The sequence below is a fragment of the Rhagoletis pomonella genome, unplaced genomic scaffold, assembly GCF_013731165.1.
Source record: "Rhagoletis pomonella isolate Grant_MI unplaced genomic scaffold, Rhpom_1.0 Rhpom_scaffold_00014, whole genome shotgun sequence".
Lineage (NCBI taxonomy): Eukaryota > Metazoa > Arthropoda > Insecta > Diptera > Tephritidae > Rhagoletis > Rhagoletis pomonella.
The window spans coordinates 9091165-9099635 of NW_023458568.1; positions in this window are offsets into that span (position 1 = coordinate 9091165).

The window sequence follows — 8471 nt, forward strand, 5'->3', positions numbered from 1 at the left end:
TCTGTTTATTAACCAATTATATTAAAGCTCCTTTTGGAAGTCCTCAATATGCGTTGAAAATGAACACAAAACGATAATAAAAGAAAAACCTTGAAAGCATTAATTTTGTTTACAGTGCACGCGGTAGCTCTAGAGGATTGGATGTATCTTTTAAATGTCGCCTGATTGAGGCCGCGTTCATGCACTTCTCTTCCTCTTAAACAAATAATTGTGATGAACTTAGCTTTAGTTGCGTTCCAGATGCTTCACGATATTCACGATTTGCAGGAACAGCGGTTTTCTCCATTAGTAATCCTTATGGAAGGTGGTCACCTGGAACGACTTCCTGTAAAAACCTGCAAATCGTGAAGCATCTGGAACGCAACTTTTATAGCTGTCTTTTCTTTAAAACTCTTTATTTTAATAATTTAATTTTACTCGCACAGCTTGTTTACAGCCCTTTGCTGTTTGTCGCACTGTCGAATTTCAATTATCGATAACTCTACAGCAACTGACATAGTTGCCACTCGTAATACAAACTTTCTTTCCAGTTGCGTTGCCAGCTGCCAACCGAACCGTGGTTGCGTTGCTATCCGTAATGGACCCATAATTTTTTTTTTTTGCATTATACAGCTAATTAAGCCAGCAACGTTAATTAATTAATCCCAACGGTTTTTACCCGCCCAACCGACACGAGGGGCGCAGTCCGCATGACGTACGGAACCTTTTTTGAAGTGAAATTTCTTACACGAGTTCGGAGTTGGTTGCGTTAAATATTTAACACCAAGTCATAAAATCTTTAATAAGTTCACCCACGTTCCTAAACAAATTTCTAAGAACCCGAGTATTTCCGTTTTTTACATAAATTAAGTCATTACATTAGAAGGAGGGCTTGAATTTCTTTTTCATTACGTGATCTTAAGAAAAGAACTTCAGACTTTTTAGTTCCATTCATATATACACTTGTATTCAGCTAATTAAGCCAGCAACGTTAATTGATTAATGCCAACGGTTTTTACCCGCCAACCGACACGAGGGGCGCAGTCCGCATGACGTACGGAACCTTTTTGAAGTGAAATTTCTTACACGAGTTCGAAGATGGTTGCGTTAAATATTTAAAGTGTGACAAATCATTTGTGCCGTGCAGTGGTTTTTGTCAAAAATAATTTCACCGTACTTGCTGTGTTGGCCAAATATCAGAATATGATGTCAGGCTATTTAACCAGAATAAGCATATCTGCTATCTTCGCACAGAGTGTTTGTTGTTGCCTGCAAAATTAACAAGGTCTTTGGATTCTTTCATGGCTACGCATAAAAATGGCTTTGACTCTATCGTAACCACAATAATGGGCCAATTTGGTGAAATTCATAAAGAAATTGCTTTAATAAATCTAAAAAACTGTGAACACAACAAGAATGTTTCTTCATGTTTAAAAACTTTATGTTCAGAATTCAGTGCCCTAAAAGATGTTGTTACTAATTCTAAATCAACTGCTAAGGTGAACAACAACAAGAACAAGTTAAACGGTTTTCTTGACCTACGGAAAGTGAAGTCACCAACCTCGGCCATGGAAAATGTCTCACACTCTCAAACTGACATGGTTGCTAAAACGTCTGTTCTGTCATTGGCTGAATCTTCGGCTTTTGAGAGTTCTGTGATTGTTAATAATGCACCCTCACTAACTCCAGCTGAGGCGGATAATAATTTTACTTCGGATGCTTTGCCGTCGGCTTCTCAACAAATGCGAACTGCATTATCAGCTAATATGATAACAGCGAACAATGCTTCTTCATCTTCTCCTGCTGACGTGAATAATGTCACTTCTGTCGCTTTGACTTCAGCTTCTAAACAAATGCCGACTGCGTTATCAACTGCATTGGCTACTGTTACTAATATATCTTCACCTTCCACTGCTGCTGTTATCAATGCTAATCTTAATTCTTTGCCATCTGCATCTAAACATCTGCCAATATATCGTCAGATATATTAAATGCTTCTACCCAGCAGCAACTCGGTGCTGATTGGATTACTGTGCCGCGAAAGAAAGTGCCCTAGCGGAGAAATGTCGTGGTTGGCCGTAATGAAAATAATGATCTGGGAGTATTTTCGCGTCCTAAGTGGCTCCGTTTATCATCGTTCATGCCAACGGTTTCGGAAGTTGATATTATTAATTACGTGGCGAATCAAGTCATCGTTGATAAGCAACAAATTGCCTGCTATAAGCTGGCAAAGAAGGCTACAAATGAGACATCACTAAAATATATCAACTTCAAATTGGGAGTTCCTGAACATGTATATTTTAATTAGCTGAAGCCAGAAATCTGGCCAACAAATGTTAATATTCGACAGTTCCGTTTTTTTCAAGAACAAGGAGGCCAACTGCCCCAGCATAGTTGCTTCTCCCAAGCCGAACAAGCATATCAAACTATTTTGAAAACGCCTCTGGACTCCGGACTAAGGCCGATACTGTCCGAATGCTAAGTGCGTACTTGGAGTATGATATTTTTGTTATCGTTGAGACTTGGCTCAATGCAAATTTTTTCGATGCGGAGTTTTTCGACCCGAATCAGTACGATGTCTTTCGTAAAGACAGGGATACCTTCACTTAGCTGTACTAGCTTATATATGTCGCATGTTGACAATGTGTTAGCTCTTCATCGTAATATTGGGGACGACCAACGTTGTGTGCTTGGTGATTTCAACTTAAGAAATGTAGCTGGTCGTATTTCGATAATAATTTATTCTTGACTCCCTCAAATGTACAAAGTTCTGTTGAGTCATATGTTATTGATAACTTTTTAAGTATTGGCCTTACTCAAATAAACGGCCTCGCCAACAATATGAATCGCTTTCTAGACTTAGTCTTTGTAACGTACAATATAAACTTTGAAATTTCGAAACCTTCTTCGATATCCCCACCCAATTCATATCATTTACCATTGGTTTTAGACATCGAATTTTTTGAATTTTTTGAAGATTTCCTAGTACACAAAACTGTTTCATTTAATTACACAGGCCAACAAAAATGAAAAAAAATGTTGGTGCGACAAATGTTTAAGCTATTTTTGATAGACTTTTTTGTGCTGATTACGAATCCGTAAGTACAAAGGATCCAACACGTACAGGTTTTGAGAAAATCGAGGTCAAATTGTCAAAAAATTGGGCTTTTGCAATATTTGAGAAGCTCTAGCAAAGAGTAAAAAGGTGATAGAACCTTCCACTTAGGCTTAGATTAAAGCAAGAACCCTCGTCATATAGTCATTTATTGAGCAGTAAAATTTGACTTTTGGCGAAGTTTGAGTCCCTGCCGCAATTAAACAAAAGGTGATAGAACCTTCCACTTAAGTTTAAATTAAGGCTTGAACTTTCGACTACAATCCCTAAAAATACCATCTCTTCGTCGTTTATTGAACAGCAAAAACTTAATTTTTACAGCATTTTGTTTTCAATAGCACAATTTGCCAGCATTTTTGTTATTGTTCCACAAATGACTATAAATGGCCATCAAGTAAAGGTGCAGGGATGGTATTTTCAGGGGCAGTAGCCTAGGGTTCTAACTTTAAGTTAAGCCTAAGTGGAAGGTTCTACCACATTTTTACTCTTAGCTCGAGCTTCTCAAATGTGAAAAACCGATTTTTTGACACTTTGACCACGATTTTCTCAAAATCTGTACGTGATGGAATCTTTATAATTACGGATTCGTAATCAGCTCAAAAAAGTCTATCAAAAACAAATTTAACATTTGCCGCACCAAAATCAGTGTTGCCCTGTGTTATAATCGCTGTGACTTTGTCGCATTGAATACAGCGTTGGGTGAATTACACTGGGATAACTTGTTCCAGGATATCAAAGTTGAAGGTTGTTTTAATGTATTCAAAACACACTTATCTGATCAATGTTCTAAATATGTGCCAATTTTTAAACCAAAAATGTATACATTTTCTTGGTTCTCAAAGGATTTAAAGCGTCTAAAAAATTTGAAAAATAAATTTTATAAAAAATTTAAATCAACCAAACGCAATGTTTTTTCGGAAAATATCGTTACTATAAATCAGAGTTTTCAAAGTTAAATAAGAAGCGTTACAAAAATTATATACGTGATTTTGAGTCGGATATTAAAATAAGTCCGAAGGATTTTTGGTCCTATATTAATTCCGGGAAAGCAGACTCGAGTATACCCAAGACTGTTTTTTACAAAAAAGAGAATGCAACTTCTGTGTCTGAGGTTGCAAATTTCTTTGCAGGTTTCTTTTCATCCAACTTCGTATCTGATAATGACCTGTCTGATGATGACCTATCAAATATTCGTAAAAATTTCACTGAGAGCACGTCTTCTACTCTTGATATGGGTTCCTTTACTCTAACAGAAGATGATATCATTGAGGGTATCAAAAATATAAAAACTCGCCTCGCATAGATGCGGGTGGTTTTTCAGCTATCTTATTCAAAAACTGTGTTTCCTTAGTGAAGCCATTACTACTAATCCTTACTAATATTAAAAATCCGAAAGTGAGCTTGTTTGTTTGCTACGTTTTCACGCTTTAACTACTCTAACGATCATCATGAAATTTTGTACACTCCTGTCATTTAGCCCAACTTAAAATATAGGATACATTTAATCTCGATTAGAAAAGGGGGCGTGGCACCTCCCATACAAACGGAATTTTTCATACTGCTTTTCTCAGGAAACATTTTTGGTAGATTACTGGAAATTGGTATGGAGATATATAAAATCATTATCTACTTATGGATAAGAGCTGCCACCTTTTACAAAAAGTCAAATTCAAATCCAATTAAGTGAGTTATTTATTTGAAAATTATATTAAAAAAATGGATGTCAAGAGGCTTAAATAAGCTGTAGTTTGAATGTGTCTTGAAAAGTCAAATTTAAATTAATCTGAAGAATTAAAATATGGTTGTCAAAAGAAATATTGATAAGAAACCTTTAGTTTGAAAGTTTTGAATAATATAATAACAAGGGCTGCCACATTTTTTAAATTAAATTCAATTAGTTTAAATAAAATAGTATAATACTAGCAGACCCGGCAAGCTTCGTCCCGCCCAAACTTAATTTTATCATTGAAACATTTTGGTCCAACATTTTCACCAACAATTCACGTCTACGATTTCCATTGGCACGCTCATCGGCTAAGATTATGGTTTGGTGGTCTTTTGCCGCCTTAAATAACCTAACGAAAGTGTTATGTCCGTAAGAAGTTCTTGAAATTCTCTAATTGTGCAGCATTTCATTGAACGGTTAATCTCACAACGAAATAAATTTGAAGAACATTTCCTTTTCACTCCCTGGCGGCAACAATGATCCGGTTCTATAGTGAATCTGCCCCAGAAACTTTATAGTATAGTTGGTGGCAACTTCAAAATGGATGCGTATAATTGTTCTACAGAAATCCAATATACATAGACTTTGTATGGGAGGTGCCACGCCAAATTAAAAAATAGCGATTTTTTGTAGCCTATAACCATCATTGGGACGTCTGAAGCAGGTGTCCGAAATTTCAAAAAAATCTGTGGGGCCGTTCTCGAGCTTTGCGAACACAAAAAAAAAACGGCTTTCAAAATATATATTATTATAGATTGGTATGAATCGAAATGGTTTTGAATATGTATGTAAAAAGGTTGCCAACTGTTCAGAAGGTTAAATTCAAACTATTAATAATCTAAATGAATTACTACAATATGGGTATCAAAACTACATGTAAGGGGTTTCCCTCTGTTTAAAATCTCAAATTGCGTTCAGGGGATAAGTTAATGGAAAAAGTACGATAAGTGAGAAAGAAAGTTTTATGCAGTTTGAAATTATTTTGAAGATGGTTAAAAAAATTTTAAACCTCCTATTTTTTAATTGAGTTTTCTTGAAATAAATTTTACTCAATGTAGCACGTAGAAATTTCATACACTCAGCGAAGCGGGTGAGGGCGATCTAGTATTCAATAAATCTCTTTCTGAAGGTCTGTTTATTGATGACTGGAAGCGAACGTCAATCACACCTATTTTTAAGACTGAAAACAAATGCGATGTTGAAAATTATAGACTAATTAGTAAATTGTCCACAGTTGCTAAAATATTCGAAAACATTATTAAAACGAAACTTTTTTTTAATGTCAAACATTTGATCTGGCCTAATAAGCACGGCTTTGTATCGGGCAGATCTACGGTGACTAACCTTGCAGTTTTCACGGAGGATTGTTTCTCAACTTATCGTAATGGCTTTCAACTTGATGTGATATACACAGTCTTTTCAAAAGCCTTCGACAAGATATCCCACAATATTTTATTAACTAAATTAGAATATATGGGTATTCATTCGGGCTTCCTTAAGTGGATCAGGTCCTACCTACGCATGAGATCTAGCACGGTGGTTATCGATGGCGTTTCGTCTAAGCCATTTTTTGCTTTCTCAGGTGTCCCACAGGGTAGCATCCTGGGCCCACTATTTTTCGTACTATTTGTTAATGACATCAGTTCCCGTTTTTCAAATGCTAGTTTTTTTCTGTTTGCAGATGACTTGAAAATATATTCTGAAATTAGATGCATAAATGACTCGGCTGAACTTCAATCGCAGCTTGACAGGCTTTATACTGGGTATGTTGAAAATCGGTTTTCCGTAACATCAGAAAATGCCATAAGGTATCATTTACTAAATCGAAAGTACCTTTAGCAACATCTTATTCCATTGCAAATGTTTGCCTTGACTCGTTAAGTGAGATTAAGGACCTTGGAGTACATTTCGACTCAAAACTCACGTTCACTTGGCACTTAAATAAAACTATTGCTGACTCATTTGCCATGCTTGCATTTGTTAGACGTCACTCTTCAGAGTTCACCGATCCTTATACGATTGAAATGCTCTTTACGGCGTTTGTGCGTTCAAAATTGGAATATGCTGCGATTATTTGGAGACCGAGTCATACTGTTCATATTAATCGTTTAAAAAAGGTGCTAAAGGTATTTTTACGCTTTGCTTTACGTTCACTAAGGTTTGTGGAACCATTGCCATCATATGTATCCCGTTGTCGGCTAATTAGCCTACCAACTTTGCAAAATAGAAGAACTTCTGAGGCTATCTCATTTTTATTGGGTATTATCTCGGGGAAAAGTTGAGTGCCCGGCCCTACTTGAGAGAATCCATTTTTATGTTCCCAGCCGTAACTTGCGTCGCTTTGACGCGTTTAAGTTTGGGCTAAGCAGAACGGTTTACGGTGCAAACGCGCCAATAAACTGAATCTTATCAGACTTCAATTATTTTTAAAATTTTTTAGACATTGATTTTACCAATACTAGAGCGACTACATTAGAATTGGAAAGATATCTTATGTCCAGTCATTAATATCATGCAAATTTTGTAATTCCTAATCTGTTTGAAATTCTTTATTTCTTTTTTGAATTATTACTTAAGTAATCTTGTAAATTAAATTTTTAAGTAGACAACTTAGCATAATGACTGATAGTTATATTTAATATTCTGCTTAATTTCTGTTATAACTATAGTTAGTTGTTAGACATAAATAAAAAAATAAAAAAATATTTAACACCAAGTCATAAAATCTGTACCGTTCGTTCGATTTTCTCGTCCTTCGGGTGTGCAACATAGCTTTAGTTCCATGAAAGGAGCTGCCGCATGTTAGAAAATGTAATTCCGCAGAGTGTTGTGTTAAATATTTAACACCTAGTCGTAAAATCTGTATCGTTCTTTCGATTTTAAAGGATGAGGTGTCAAATGAAAGGGCTAGACCTTTAGATGTGTAATATGATTTTAGTTTTTTAAAGGTTTGCCATATATACGAAATGATATTATTTATTAAATAAATAAAGTATCCCAATATGGGTATCAAAAGAAATGGTTTTGAGTAAAGTTGAAGATGAAGATGTAAACGATGAAGATGAAGATGTAGATGTAAACGATGAAGATGAAGATGTAAACGATGAAGATGAAGATGAAAACGATGAAGATGAAGATGAAAACGATGAAGATGAAGATGAAAACGATGAAGATGAAGATGAAAACGATGAAGATGAAAACGATGAAGATGAAGATGAAAATGACGAAGATGAAGATGAAAACGATGAAGATGAAGATGAAAACGATGAAGATGAAGAGGAAAACGATGAAGATGAAGATGAAAACGAAGAAGATGAAGATGAAAACGATGAAGATGAAGATGAAAACGATGAAGATGAAGATGAAAACGATGAAGATGAAGATGAAAACGATGAAGATGAAAACGATGAAGATGAAGATGAAAATGACGAAGATGAAGATGAAAACGATGAAGATGAAGATGAAAACGATGAAGATGAAGAGGAAAACGATGAAGATGAAGATGAAAACGAAGAAGATGAAGATGAAAACGATGAAGATGAAGATGAAAACGATGAAGATGAAGATGAAAACGATGAAGATGAAGACGATGAAGGTGAAGATGAAAACGATGAAGATGAATATGAAAACGATGAAGATGAATATGAAAAC